Here is a 16,218-nt window from a genome sequence, read left to right as displayed (position 1 = left end):
AGCAGTGCACATTACGTCGAGGAAAGAAGTGAAGTGTTCCAAAGCTGACAAAGGATTACAGCTTTTCAGAATGAAGTGGAGTGCGGCTGATTTGAAATTTTCCCGTGGATTAAAACTGCATTTGTGGCCAAGACTGGAATGAAAGGGCGATTCATCAATCTTGCTTGTTCTGCGCAGTTGACAGATGCCTCCGAACATCCTTCGTAGAGTACAGTTGTGTAAAACTCAGCGAAAGGCAATGCAACGACTAGTAAGATATGCAATGCAATATACGAGCAGAGCTGAAATTGAGAACAACTGCAAAGAGTGGAAACACGTACGGGAAAATATATACAACAGACTGATCAACTTAATGCACGATCTCTGTGGCACAGGAGATCCATCAAAAGATTATTACAAACAGCAAACTACATAAAATAGGGCAAAGCCCATTGCTGTAACGTAGAAGATATGACGCAACACCGGCTAACATGCTGCAAGAAAACTAAAAATTGGTAGTAAATGTACAAGAACCAGCAATCATAATGATAACTTCGCTATCCACATACAGTCCAGAACAAAGTCTGTTCCCGGATTTGTCGTTTTATCTAAAAATGAAAACAACACTCGCTAACCAATTATACTCAATAAGCAAGAAATGCGGAGTCATTATCGCAAATTATTGCCATTAACTGAGAGTGAGGCAGAAAAACTGCTAAATATACGGAGTAAAAATATAAATTTACCTGATTTCTGACCATTCTATTACAATATTTACCCATGCTACGGAACACAAGGGTACTGGTAGCGGAAATTGAGAATAACTGGAAGGCGTGAAAAAAGATATGGACAAATATCTACAAACCATTGATCAACTCAAATGTATGATAGTAGTACAGCTATGAATTCTTGAAATTTGTATGTACATGTACACCTACATCTACATGATTACTCTGCAGTTCACACCGAAGTGCCTGGAGAAGTGTTCTTCAAACCATCCTTGGACCATTTATCTACCGTTCCACTCTGTAACAGCGCATAGGGTAAAAGAGGACTTAAATGTAGCACTGATTTATATTTTATTACGATGATAATTTCTTCGTATGTATGCTGGTGACCAATAAAATATCTTCACTTTCAGAGGAGAAAGTTCGTGATTGAAATTTCGTGAAAAGATCTCGCCGCTACGAAAGACGACAGTGTTTTAATGACCGTCATCCCGACTCGCTTATCATATGCGTGACACTCTCTACCCTGTTTATCTATAATACAAAACGATCTGAAAATCTTTGGAATTTTTAGATGTCCTCAGTCAATCCTATCCGGTAGGATCCCATACTGCACCGTGATACTCTAGCAAAGGACGAGTGTAGGCAGTTCCTTTACTAGGCCTGTGGCATCTTCTAAGTGTTCAGCCAATAAAATGCAGTCTTTGTTATGCCTTCTCCACAAACATACACTCCTGGAAATAGAAATAAGAACACCGTGAATTCATTGTCCCAGGAAGGGGAAACTTTATTGACACATTCCTGGGGTCAGATACATCACATGATCACACTGACAGAACCACAGGCACATAGACACAGGCAACAGAGCATGCACAATGTCGGCACTAGTACAGTGTATATCCACCTTTCGCAGCAATGCAGGCTGCTATTCTCCCATGGAGACGATCGTAGAGATGCTGGATGTAGTCCTGTGTGCCATTTCCACCTGGCGCCTCAGTTGGACCAGCGTTCGTGCTGGACGTGCAGACCGCGTGAGACGACGCTTCATCCAGTCCCAAACATGCTCAATGGGGGACAGATCCGGAGATCTTGCTGGCCAGGGTAGTTGACTTACACCTTCTAGAGCACGTTGGGTGGCACGGGATACATGCGGACGTGCATTGTCCTGTTGGAACAGCAAGTTCCCTTGCCGGTCTAGGAATGGTAGAACGATGGGTTCGATGACGGTTTGGATGTACCGTGCACTATTCAGTGTCCCCTCGACGATCACCAGTGGTGTACGGCCAGTGTAGGAGATCGCTCCCCACACCATGATGCCGGGTGTTGGCCCTGTGTGCCTCGGTCGTATGCAGTCCTGATTGTGGCGCTCACCTGCACGGCGCCAAACACGCATACGACCATCATTGGCACCAAGGCAGAAGCGACTCTCATCGCTGAAGACGACACGTCTCCATTCGTCCCTCCATTCACGCCTGTCGCGACACCACTGGAGGCGGGCTGCACGATGTTGGGGCGTGAGCGGAAGACGGCCTAACGGTGTGCGGGACCGTAGCCCAGCTTCATGGAGACGGTTGCGAATGGTCCTCGCCGATACCCCAGGAGCAACAGTGTCCCTAATTTGCTGGGAAGTGGCGGTGCGGTCCCCTACGGCACTGCGTAGGATCCTACGGTCTTGGCGTGCATCCGTGCGTCGCTGCGGTGCGGTCCCAGGTCGACGGGCACGTGCACCTTCCGCCGACCACTGGCGACAACATCGGTGTACTGTGGAGACCTCACGCCCCACGTGTTGAGCAATTCGGCGGTACGTCCACCCGGCCTCCCGCATGCCCACTATACGCCCTCGCTCAAAGTCCGTCAACTGCACATACGGCTCACGTCTACGCTGTCGCGGCATGCTACCAGTGTTAAAGACTGCGATGGAGCTCCGTATGCCACGGCAAACTGGCTGACACTGACGGCGGCGGTGCACAAATGCTGCGCAGCTAGCGCCATTCGACGGCCAACACCGCGGTTCCTGGTGTGTCCGCTGTGCCGTGCGTGTGATCATTGCTTGTACAGCCCTCTCACAGTGTCCGGAGCAAGTATGGTGGGTCTGACACACCGGTGTCAATGTGTTCTTTTTTCCATTTCCAGGAGTGTATATTTGATCGTTCCATTTTAAGCTGCTCGTAATTGTAATTACTAAGTATTAGTTGAACTGGCAGCCTACTGTCGGCATATGCCGTCTTTGGCCTTGAATGTACATTGCTGGCCATTAAAATTGCTACACCATGAAGATGAGGTTTTACAGACACGAAATTAAACCAACAGGAAGAAATTAATGTTATAGGGAAATGATAAGCTTTTCAGAGTATTCACACAAGTTTGGCGCCGGTGGCGACACCTACAACGTGCTGACATGAGAAAAGTTTCTAACCGATTTCTCATACACAAACAGCAGTCGACCGGCGTCGCGTGGTGAAACGTTGCTGTAATGCCTCGTGTAGGGAGGAGAAATGCGTACTATCACGTTTTCGACTTTGATAAAGGTCGTATTGTAGCCTATCGCGATTGCGGTTTATCGTATCGCGACATTGCTGCTCGCGTGGGTCGAGATCCAATGACTGTTAGCAGAATATGGAATCGGTGGGTTCAGGAGGCTAATACGGAATGCCGTTCTCGATCCCAACGGCCTCGTGTCACTAGCAGTCGAGATGACAAGGATCTTATCCGAATGGCTGTAACGGATCGTGCAGCCACTTCTCGATCCCTGAGTCAACAGATGGGGACGTTTGCAAGACAACAACCATCTGCACGAACAGTTCGACGACGTTTGCAGCTGCATGGACTATCAGCTCGAAGACCGTGGCTGCGGTAACCCTTGACGCTGTATCACAGACATGAGCGCCTACGATGGTGTATTCAACGACGAACCTGGGTGCACGAATGGCACAACGTCAGATTTTCGGATGAACCCAGGTTCTGTTTACAGCATCATGATGGTCGCATCCGTGTTTGGCGACATCGCGGTGAACGTATATTGGAAGCGCGTATTCGTCATCGCCATTCTGGCGTATCACCCGGCGTGATGGTATGGGGTACCATTGGTTACACGTCTCGGTCACCTCTTGTTGTCATTGACGGCACTTTGAACAGTGGGCGTTACATTTCAGATGTGTTACGACCCGTAGCTCTACCTTTCATTCGATCCTTGCGAAACGCTAAATTTCAGCTGGGTAATGCACGATCGCAAGTTGCAGGTCCTGTAGGGGCCTCTCTGGATACAAAAAATTTTCGACTTCTGCCCTGGCCAGCACATTCTCCAGATCTCTCACCAATTGAAAACGTCTGGTCAATGGTGACCGAGCAACTGGCTCGTCACAATACATCAGTCACTACTCTTGATGAGCTGTGGTATCGTGTTGAAGCTGCATGGGCAGCTGTACCTGTACACGTCGTCCAAGCTCTGTTTGACTCAATGCCCAGGCGTATCAAGGCTGTTATTAGGGCCAGAGGTGGTTGTTCTGGGTACGGATTTCTCAGGATCTATGCATCCAAATTGCGTGAAAATGTAATCACATGTCAGTCCTAGTATAATATATTTGTCCAATGAATACCCGTTTATCATCTGCATTTCATCTTGGTGTAACAATTATAATGGTCAGTAGTGTATAATGTCACACATGTGGTTGCCCACTTGCAGGAGCGTGTCAGCAGGAACCTTATACACAGTTACGTAAGCATAAATTCTGCTTCGTGACCAACACATACACACACTTTTGCTCTCCCAATCACGGCTCAGTATTTTACTGACCATTAAAACGAAAGAGCCAACCAGTATTGCTCCATGTTCATAAGAATACAATTAAATTCATTAAATAAATGAACTAAAAAGAATTATGAAAGGGGAGCGATCCCCAGGCGCTCCATAAGTTACGTTAGTTGGTGCATGGTCTTTATTGCTCGACTCGCTGAAACATCCATCACGAAGTTATCTAAGTATAGTCAAGAGCAGTTAACCAGAGATAAATGTACATTCTCTTATAGTGCATTACAGTACTTGCTACAACGTCATATGTAATTTCAAAATGTCATCATGAAGTCACTGCTGAATTGATAATAATCTCTGATAAAGAATAGTTTGTTGTATACCTTGAGCTGCAGTTCAAAAGTATTTATTTGCCAGATCATATCTGGACACACAGCCCATCATAGTAGCATCAGATATCTGATACAGAAGCAACTGATAATGGGCTGTACGCCTGAATAATGGTCTTGAAATGCTGCCAACATATTATATAATAATTTTTTACTATGCTTTTGGTCGGTATTTACAATCAAGACAGCAACTCCTTGTACAGTAGGTCCCTTGCTGTCCAGTATAAATGCCTAAGGTAAGCTGCGACCACAGTGTAGTGTTCAAATGGTTCAAATGGCTCTGAGCACTATGGAGCTAAACCTCTGAGGACATCAGTCCCTAGAAATTAGAACTACTTAAACCTAACTAACCTAAGGACACCACACACATCCATGCCCGAGGCAGGATTCGAACCTGAGACCGTATCGGTCGCGCGGTTCCAGACTGAAGCGCGTAGAACCGCTCGGTCACTCAGGCCGGTACAGTGTAGTGTCTCTGACACCACGTAAATAAACATGGCTCCAGGAAAGCTCTATTAACTCCATTACGTTTGAGGACCCCAGACATATGTTATATTCAGTGTAAGGTGAGAAATAGGGTGTTCATAGGAAACTGCCGTGTAGACGCTTTATAACGGCCAGGAGATCGCATGATCGAAGCTATTTGTCGATAAAGAATGGTATCCACACAACCGATTATTATTGGATTCGTTATATTTTCAAATCCTTGAAATCTATGGCACACTCCTATGCAGAAAACCATCAATTTGCTCGGGAATCTAGACGTTAGCCCGTGACAACATATCAGTTGTAAGACCACGTTGTTGCTTACTCTATCTTCCTTCTCGTCACTTTCCAGAAAGTAAACAATACAATGTTGCCACCCTGGACAGGACGAGTGTCAGTCTTCTCTGGTAACACATTACGTACTTGTGTATCCTTTCTACTTCATGAAGCGCGTCACTAGAAATTTCTTCCCAACTACGTCAGCTACAATTATCCTCGTCACTGTCATGAACATCATCTATTCATTTACATGCGGTTGTTGAAAATGTAGATGTAATTACATTTGCATAAATTGACTCCAACTGCAGTAAGAGCTAGCTGAAGCTCTCTTCACAAATAACCCATTGCAATAGTGCCTGTATGGTAATATTAGTTAACCATTAACGTGACTGTCACGAAAAAGAAAATGCATTTATCTCTTCATTTGGAGTGACTATAGCCTAAAAGGAAAAAAGTATTCGAGATATATAAAGGTCTTTTTCGACATTTATTCCTTGTGAATGCTGTGTAAAAATGACATTCTAGGCCGGCTGTGGTGGCCGAGTGGTTCTAGGCGCTACAGTCTGGAACCGCGTGACCGCTATGGTCGCAGGTTCGAATCCTGCCTCGGGCATGGGTGTGTGTGATGTCCTTAGGTTAGTTAGGTTTAAGTAGTTCTAAGTTCTAGGTGACTGATGACCTCAGAAGTTAAGTCCCATAACGGTCAGAGCCATTTGAACCATTTTTTGACGTTCTAGTTACATCAATGGTTTCCATAGAACAAGTTTAAATGCGATCATACTCTGGCTAGTGAGCCCGCCTACATGGCTGAAGTCGCTAATGCACTCTTTCGCGGTGGAGCTCGACCCGACGGTAAGCCGGTTCGATTCTTGGTACTGGAGAAGAATTTCACTGCCAGTATTTGGCCAGAAATGGGAAGAGAGGTGTTGGTGCAAAATTTCTCATCACCAGATATTGCGCTAATATCCTGGTTCAAATACCAAACCTCTCTGCAGAGACTCACGAAGTGAAGGCATGTGTGACCCGTCCGTCGGATGTGGAGGCGGCGCTCCCCTCGGTGTTTTCGCGAGAAGTAGGTTATGTACCGGCACAGTGGTTCAGCCTCTCTCTTCTCTTATCATGATACAACACAAAAATTACACTGCACAAGTTCACACACACACACACACACACACACACACACACACACACACACACACACACATGTAGTATTACGAACATTGGAATGAAGCATGCTGTGAAAAAAGAAGAAAATCTGGCTACTAACGGAAGAGTAAAGCCTTTCAGCTTTCGCAATAGGAGCATCCTATATAAGCGACATACAGCGCAATGATTTCGTGACAGTACAGCCACATTCGTTGACCGCCATATGGACGTAACAGGTGTTTCTTGATGCAGTAACTTACCAACAGCCGTATGTATTGTAGAAATTTATTTTATGAACTTCCTATGTGCTACCAGTTTCGGCATTACATTGATGCCATCTTCAGACCCCACACGTCATAGTCGTGTGGGGCCTGAAGATGGCATCAATGTAATGCCAAAACTGGTAGCACGTAAGAAGTTCATAAAATAAATTTCTACAATACATACGGCTGTTGGTAAATTATTACATCAAGAAATACAAGCCAGCCGTTGTCCCACGGTCCTAATGGATCAACGAAGATAAAAGGTGTTGGTCGTTGAACTCTTGATGTCAATTACAAAATACTTATGGGCCACTATGAAACATTTCAAAAGCCATAAACACTATGCTTAACGTATTTCACCGGCTACGAATCATGTGTGTCAGGTCACTTCCAATCCAGAAACCTGTGTCTGGTGACCAATTTCTCGTGTCTTACTGCCGCAGAATATCTGTGTGTTGCAGAAAGATCGTTACTTACCTGACAGACTACGGATATGATGAAAGATCTGTTGCCATGTCTGATATATGTGGCGATCAATTTATAGCTTGGATAAATGCTCCTTTATCGAAATGCTGATAAGTGTATTATCTGTACTGTTCGAATAGCCATTCTGCAGAGGTTCGGTGTGAGGTATAGCGCACTGGCTGTAAGACATTACTAGTGTGTTTCAAGAGACCATTTCACATTTGTTAAAATATGGTGTTCTGCGCGTAGAGCATTGCGTGTTCATAGCAACTGTTAGCACGGAACGTTGGCGGTCGGTGAAGGAGTCCCACAGCCCTTTCTGTTGTAAACGTACCCTCAGTAGCACACTCGAACCTCCCAGTGGGGTTACCCGACTGAAACTTTTGGTGATTGAGAGTGTCTTAAGAACAAAGTAGAATGAAGTTCTCTAATAGCAGATCTTTCATCATGGCTAAAACATAAGATTAGGCACAACATCTTCGTCGGCTCATACTATGCAATTTATGACTGAAGACAGCATTAAATGAACATATATAATTGGAATAAATATACACCTGTCCAACGCCAGGTACTCAGCTAGTATTTAGTTGTTGTTGTTGTTGTTGTGGTCTTCAGTCCTGAGACTGGTTTGATGCAGCTCTCCATGCTACTCTATCCTGTGCAAGCTTCTTCATCTCACAGTTGTTATAACAGTGCAATTATCTTGATTTGATGTTTAATGCGAATGTACCGTTATCGTAGTAGTTCTTTCTCACCCATTTCACAAATGCAAAAACTGATATTTCTAGTGTTATGTAGGGGGTCTAGCTGTAAAATCGACAGTGAAACGTATGATTGGAGAATTAATACATTTATCAAAACCAAAATTTACCCTTCTGCATAATGTCTGCTTGTTGCCATCGGATCTAGTCGGTTACGCAGTGTACAACAGGGAAGCTTGTCACAACTTAGAACACCTGCTCAATAGTAGCATCTATGGAAAGTTTAAATCCTAATTTTAAGATGATCATATGTTAACGGAGATGTTACTTGGCTTATAACAGATTTACAATGAAATCTTACGTGCCAAGAGATGTCGCTGTAAACAAAGACCGGTCTGGGCGTTACTGATTTAAATCGGTAACAGCCAACGTTACTGACAAACCTCTTGTAGACTCCAACAAATTCCTATCACCAATCTTCGCGAGAAATGGAGCGTCACGATATTTTGTTTGTTTATATAACACATTCCCTCGACCCAGATTCTCGCCCAGTGATAAATATTCTGTTCAGGGCTGTTCCCAGTGGTAATTAGGTGTTTGCCTGGAATTCCTTTGTTTGTTCATCGCCCAACTTCCAGGAAAGGTTAAGGAAGAAACCATAAGAATATGGCTCAAACTATCCTGCAGCATTATAAGAAACCAAGGTATAACATATTTTTAAAATTTATCTCCCTACATTCTGACTTACATGTCTTTCTCGAAGACGACGATGGTGCACAAAGGCTAATGGATAGTAAAAAGTACGAAATCGGTCGTGTCCTATGACCTATGCCCTCAATGGAGCTTAATCGTTTACTACTCTGCAGCCTCCTGATTCGCAGTCGAGCTATCAACTTAGTGCTGCATACATCTAACGTTTCTACTGAAGAACAAAGTCGAGCTACGTAGCAGTCGCTGTTCTACGAATCTCACCGGCGAAGTTCGCTGCTCTCATAGTTTTGATTTATTTAAGATAAGGCGAGAGGTGGTCGAGTGCACATCGTTCATGAGCACGGCCCGCCAGCCAGTTCGCTTCGAGTCTCAGAAGGTATGTGGTCTCTCCTCAGAAAGCGACGCAGCATTGAGCGTAGCCAAAAATCAAAAAGTTTAGGATAAGAGAGGATTTGTTTCCAGTAATGCCTTACGTGATGATGACATGACCGGATTCACGGACACAGGGCCCTCAAGATCTCAGAGAAGCTACACCTTTCGTTTATCGAGAAACAGGTGAAAGTCATCATTGTGGAACGATTGTGTTAACACTTGCAATTCTGCTAGGAACAGGATTGTAGGTTCCAACTTGTTAGTGAAGTGAAATGTACAACGGTAAAACCACTTACAAGTGTGAAATTGGTCGGTGGATAAATGCCAAACTAAAAATCCGAAGTTCTGGATTTCGATCCCTGATGAACCCTAGGACTTATTACTTCCTTCACCTCTATATGAGTTAGTTAATGTGAGAAATCCAGTGTTCCATCGTAGTTCAGAGTCCACGTTAAACTGGAGATACCGAATCCCGACGTAACTGACTAAGTAAGTCATTTCAAAAGATCAGAGAAAGACAATAGGGCAACACCTAGTAACGTACTGTTATGTTTAAACCAACTTCGGGTCAATGACACCTATACCTTATTCTTACACATTTGCTTTATATTCAGTTAGACTCATAACTACTGACAAACCATTCTATGGCACAGTCGGCCAAGTCTGTTTTCAGTGACGATTAACTAAGAACGTAGAGCGTCTTACGAAACTTAAAGCTTGCTTGTTGGCTTAACGCTAGATTACTGATTCTCCGTAAAATTTGCGACTGGAGTTGTGTATAAAACAGGATATTTTGTACTTAATTTTATAATGTGGAGTAGTAACCTTTGCGATAGTTTAGCAGCCATGTAACGTACCCCCGGTCCCCCTGCTCCCCAATTAGTATTCCAAAGTAAAGTAAAAAAAAGTTTATCTACATGACGAAGCATAACTCAAGAAGCAAAAGAGCAAAACTGGCTGTAAATATTAACAATATTGCTTGTTGACATTCGAAAACGATAATTTAACGACTTGCGTAATTTTCAGCAGATGTGACACCAGGTTTTCATGACACATTTCCGCAGTAAAACTCTGCTTTAACTGCCTATCCTTTGAACTAGCGAGCAAAGCATGCAAGAGCCAAATCATGTTTTGTATATGTGACGAACCCTACTCCGATCAATCTTGTAACTTGTAACCACGCATACAGTATCGTAGAAGAAGCTTGACTCAAGAATTAAGTGGTATTCACAAAACCATGTTCCAAGAAATTGTAGCTATGGCCGCGCGGAGTGACCGCGCGGTTAGAGGCGCCATGTCACGGATTGCAGCGGCTTCCCCCACAGGAGGTTAGAGTCCTCCCTCGGGCGTGGGTGTGTGTGTTGCTCTTAGCACAAGATAGTTTAAGTTGTGTGTAAGTCTAGAGGCCCATGACCCAAGCCGTTTGGTCCCTTATGAATTCGCACACCCTTTTCTTTCTTTCTTTCTTTCTTTTTATTTATACTTAGGCAGTTACAGGTGGTCATGATTACTTACCCCCTCCCGCCCCCCCCGCCCCCCCCCCCCACCCCGTCGACTAAGACGACCACCAGTCAGATGTCGTGTCGCACGCAAGACGGTAACAACCGTTCCCGGCAATGCAGCCACCATAAACAGTATTCGCCCGCACTGGTAGTGCTCCTTTGGTATCCCCACGAGCCAAGTGTTATTAGCCCAGGCATGCGTCGAATCACGTGACTAATCGCCAGATGTACCAACCGGTAAGGCAGCGACTCGAAGCGTTTGAGATGTAGTGCTACAAAAAGATATTGAAAATTAAGTGGACTGGTGATGAGAAATGACACTGCGCTAAGAAAAATGGGCAAGGGTAAGAATGTGGGGAAAACACAGACAAGAAGAAGGGGCTGGATGGTAGGTCGTATGTTAAGAGTTCTGAAAATTCCATTGTACCCCACGGAGGTGTAGAAAGTCAAAATGCAGGGTAAGACAGATACTGAATTGTGACAATCGGAGGCACTGGAGACGAAGAGGACGCTACAGGAGAAGAAAAGAGGTCATGGAGGTCAGCATCAGACTAGTCAGAAGTTTGATGAATAGTAATAATAATTAAAAATAATAATAGTCTCCCCTTCCTGACCGAGGTGTGACTTGGGAGCCTGGCTCAGACCACAGCTCTTACTGGCCAGTTCGGTGGAAAAATGGACTCTCCAGGATGTCACTCCAGGACGGATTCGAAATGCGCTACTAATTCGTGTCATGGAACGATGTAAGAAATAAATGATCTTAGAAGTCCTGCTTATTGAGTATTATCATTAACAAAAAATCAGTTTTTAAAAGAACGAGAAATATAGAAAGAAAGGTAAAGTGTGCATATTCTTTGAGAGTCCTTTAGAAACCAGTAATGACTTCTGTGTTCTCGCAAGGTGTTGTCGTGATGCAAAATTGTATGGTGCTTCCATTTAAACTCATTTATAAAACGCTCTTGTGCTAATTTCGAATGTTATTGGACACGTATCGCGAAAGCGACCCTTAGGGGGAGTTGTTGATCGAAAATCTTCGTTATTACTGTGTAAATTGTAGAAATGTGTGCCTCGATGGTGATGATGTTTGGTTTGTTGGGCGCTCAACTGCACGGTCATCAGCAGCCGTACAAAGTCCCAATTTTTACACAGTCCCAATTTTTTCACAGTCCAATCTAGATACCGTCACGAAATGATTAGGACAACACAAACACCCAGTCCCCGGACAGAGAAAATCCCCATCCCGGCCGGGAATCGAACCCGGGACCCCGTAATCCATGGGTTGCAACGCTAGCCACTTTTTTAAATCTCTTTTTGTTCTATATTGTTCGTTTAATTTGTTCGGGGCGGACCTCCGATGACTCCCATTTAGGTTCTCCGTTGATCTGTTCACTCAGTTTTTTGTTACAGAGGGTAGCTAACCCTCTGACAGAATACGCTGAGTTACCGTGCCGGCAGACCACGAGCTGCGGGCAATGTGTACCTCGATTGTACTGTTCTGATGTTGATTCAGTATTATAGAATTTTTACCACGGGAAGGTAAGAGGCTCTGGTAGACGATTCCATTTCATTGATTTCGTTGGTGGCATCAGGGATTGTCGCCTTCTGTCATGAACTGGTCGCTTACGGAGGACATGTGTGATAGAGAATTGTTCTCCTCCTAGGAAAAACTAGTAAACTGTAGGTATCTTCTTTGTGTGACGAGCAACACGTTGGAGCTACAGTTATACGTCCTCCTCATCAAATAACTGCCTCTATGAGAATTTATTTTTGTACGATGCAGAATGGTATTTTCTTGCCTTGGTAGTGTAGATTTCTGGCTTAATCGATTAATTTAGGGATATGGACCACGTACTGTTGAAAGTTTTACAATGAAAAATCGTAATTACTATTAGCCTTGCAGCGGCCCAGTGCATAGCAATGCGTATAAAGTTTCATTCACCTCATGGTGAATCTCTACTAACTTGCACGCCTCCTTGAAGTCACTGAAATGCAGTTCTCAACCGCAAAAAGCTATAGAAAAAGACAGCCGTAGACATCGTACTACACATCGCCATGAAATTGTTTTGTTGATGGAAAGAATAGTTAAATAAAAATATTTATGTGCGTAATATTTCACGATAAACTTACATACACCAGGAACTACCAAGCCTTAAGCCGTCGGCACACGGACTGTGCATCCGAACGTTGAGCGTTGAGCGAGCCGAGTTTCGGACGTCATAGAGAGGAATAGCACGTTCGGGAATCTTTCCGATCTTGCAGAGCAATATCTAGCATGTCGTGCCTCTGAGCGTTGACCAATGAGATGTCACAACGCAGCCTACGTCACATGCACGCCATCTCCCTTCAGTACGGAGTTGTGAGGCGCCATATTGGCATTCATTTCAAGCCTATATAAACGAGGCGTGTTTTTAGAGTAAGTACCGCTTTGAAATAAAAAAAAGGATGTGCTAAGATATCTCAATAATTTTATTTTTACATGAAAGCCTGTACCTTAATCTGCTTTCCTACATTTTTCCGTGAATACTGAGGCACTTGTCATAACGCTGTACCAGTTTTTGAATACCCTCCTCGTAGAAGTCTGCTGCCTGTTGTTAACCACTGCATCGCCACTGTTTTGACTTCGTCATCGTCTTGAAGACGCTGACCGCTCATGTGATTCTTCAACTGCAGGAGCAGTTGGTAGTCACTGGGCGCAAGATCAGGGCTGTACGGAGGATGGTCTAGAGTTTCCCATCGAAAAGATGTGATGAGATCTTTGGTCTGATTCGCCACATGCGGACGGGATTTGTCTTGCAACAAAACGATGCCCTTGCTCAACTTCCATGGACTGTTGCTTTGATTCTGATGTGACGTAGGCCACCCATGTTTCATCGCCCGTAACAGTTTAGCTTAAGAAATCATCACCGTCTTTGTGGTACTGCTCAAGGAAAGTCAATGTACTGTCGAAACGTTTGGTTTTGTGCACATCCGACAACATTTTCGGTACCCAACGTGCGCACAATTTTCGGTAATTCAAGTGCTCGGTCACAATGCCATACAGAACACTACGAGAAACATTAAAACATTAGGAAAGTCATCTTGCAAGGAGGAAATAGTAAAGCGTCTGTTTTCTTTCACCTTATTGTCCACTTCCTGCACCAAACTTTCATTAACGACCGAAGAACGCCCCCTCCGTTGTTCATCATGCACATTTGTGCGGCCATCTTTAAATGCTCTCACCCACTTTCTCACCGTTCCATTACTCATAATGTTTTCTCACGATGAATATCGATCGCTTTTAGGCCTTCAGCACTAAGAGATCTTATAACAGCCCGTACTTCACAGTCGGCGGGACTCACGATTATCGGAGGCATCTTAAACACTCAGTACACAACGTAAACAAGGAAGAATCAGACTATAATGGCGTCAGTGCGTAGATTAAGGTACAGGCTTTCATGTAAAAATAAAACTATTGAGCTATCTTAGCACGCCTTTTTTTTTAATTTCAAAACGATACTTACTTAAAAAACACGCCTCGTATATGCCGTTTCTGAGCACCGGGCAACGAGACACTGAGGATCCATCAAAAACGCATTGTTCTTAGTACAATTTGTTATAATTAAATTTTAGTTAGTAACACAACTACGATTACAGCTTTTAGCAAGTCGCAACATGCTATAATTGGCTATTACTGACCAGTCGGCTCCCAGGCGTGTTGTGAAGCGGACGCACACGGGGCTCTGTGTGGCGCTCCGCAAGCGGGCCGTGTTTACTCCCCGGGTAGTGGTATCGCAGTGTTCAAAATGGCTCTGAGCACTATGGGACTTAACATCTATGGTCATCAGTCCCCTAGAACTTAGAACTACTTACACCTAACTAACCTAAGGACATCACACAACACCCAGTCATCACGAGGCAGAGAAAATCCCTGATCCCGCCGGGAATCGAACTCGGGAACCCGGGGGTATCGCAGTGTAACGACGATGGCGCTTTCTTATAGAAAGGCCACGATTAAAGTAACTTTCGATGACCAGTGCGCACGACGTAAGGCATACGAAGTAGGGCGTTTTCTGCTGGAAGTAATGCACGTCGATCCGCAGGAACTTATCGGTATACTTCTTTCAATCATCTCCAGTACAGTTTTCCTGAAACTTGTAGATGAAGCAGCGTGCGTACGACCTCTTCGACGTTCCACGGATGGATATCGTTTCCACCACTCGGACGGCAACGTGGGTGTAGTGACTGTCGACCATGCAGGACTCGGCGTTCGGAACATACGAATCTTCGAGCTGCCGTTTGAAGTTCCGGCCACGCTTGTGAACGCGCTGTGGCCTTACGGAGAAGTACTAAGTCACGTGGAAGAAAAGTGGGATACGTTCGAGACGTATCCTGTACTGAATGAAGTGCGTCAGGTGCGAATCGAACTGCGTAAACACATCCCATCTTACATGAACTTTCGTGGCTGTCGAGCGATCGTCATTTATGACGCTCAACAGCGGGCAGGAAGGGCATGTACGCTCTGAATGTCTGCAACGATGCCTAGTCCAGATACCACGTACAAACACGACGCCTACATCGCAACCGTCAACGCTGCCTACTACGTACGTTGAGACAGCGAGGAACATGTCGGACGTTGTTCCGTTCCAGTTTCCGACCCCGGGGGCCCGGTTTCCGCGCCCACGACGACGCAGCCTCCGTCGGAACCGTCGCCATGCTCGACAGCAGCGACCACGTCTGCACCCCAGCCTTGTGAGGAAGGAGAGCATCAGCAAATCGATTCGAGCTCGGACACGTAGTTGCGGGAGGTGCCTACTGTTTGTGGTTATCCACAGGACGCAGACACGCGTTCCCGCAAGTAGAAGTAGTCGCCCAAGCGACGAAAGACGAGGAGGCTGTCTGCAGGAAATGATTCTCGACATGGTGACACGTTACAGGAGGATGAGGAAAATCCATCTGCGGCAAGGGCTGTGGACCTCACACCAACGGTTCCTGGTTCGCTGCTGGCAACGTCCGCCCGAGGACAAAGCCAAGTTGACCACGTTCAGCTCACCGACGAGCCCCCTAGCGAAATTGCGGCTAAGACATCGTAAGAACGTCATGCGTCGCCTAACGTACCACATCTCCAGCTTGGTGATTGGGCCTCAGAGATGGAGATGGAAAGAATGATATCAGACTCGAGCGACAACCAGATGCCCGCTGGACTCGAGCGACAACCAGATGTCCGCTGCCGGAGGATCGTTGGACGGACATCATGTCTCAGCTGATCAATAATATATACGGTGCGGATGAGAGGGAAGGTCGGACGGAGGATGTGGCGCATACTGGCCTAAATGACTGCAGAATACGTCATCGTACTATCAAATGACCCAGGTGTATCGGATAGGTACAGTCAATGTCAACGGCATTAGCTCCACGATCAAAACTCAGTTGTTAAAGGACATGGCTTGAGCGGCGGACATTGATATTGTGT

The 16,218-nt window shown here is 45.1% G+C and overlaps 1 protein-coding gene across 1 annotated transcript in view; it reads right to left on the bottom strand.

Annotated features, from left to right (window-relative positions):
* Positions 1–7,515, bottom strand: part of LOC126156243 (uncharacterized) — a 48,275-nt gene extending 40,760 nt beyond the window's left edge. Inside the window, exon 1 of the mRNA XM_049916296.1 lies at positions 7,496–7,515. The gene's annotated coding sequence lies outside the window, so the exon portion shown is untranslated. The remainder of the gene's footprint in view (positions 1–7,495) is intronic.
* Positions 7,516–16,218: the final 8,703 nt, after the last annotated feature.

This window comes from Schistocerca cancellata, chromosome 2 (assembly GCF_023864275.1).
Source record: "Schistocerca cancellata isolate TAMUIC-IGC-003103 chromosome 2, iqSchCanc2.1, whole genome shotgun sequence".
In the NCBI taxonomy this organism is placed as follows: domain Eukaryota; kingdom Metazoa; phylum Arthropoda; class Insecta; order Orthoptera; family Acrididae; genus Schistocerca; species Schistocerca cancellata.
The sequence above is the reverse complement of the archived record's forward strand: the minus strand, read 5'-3'. Positions and strand labels throughout refer to the sequence as shown.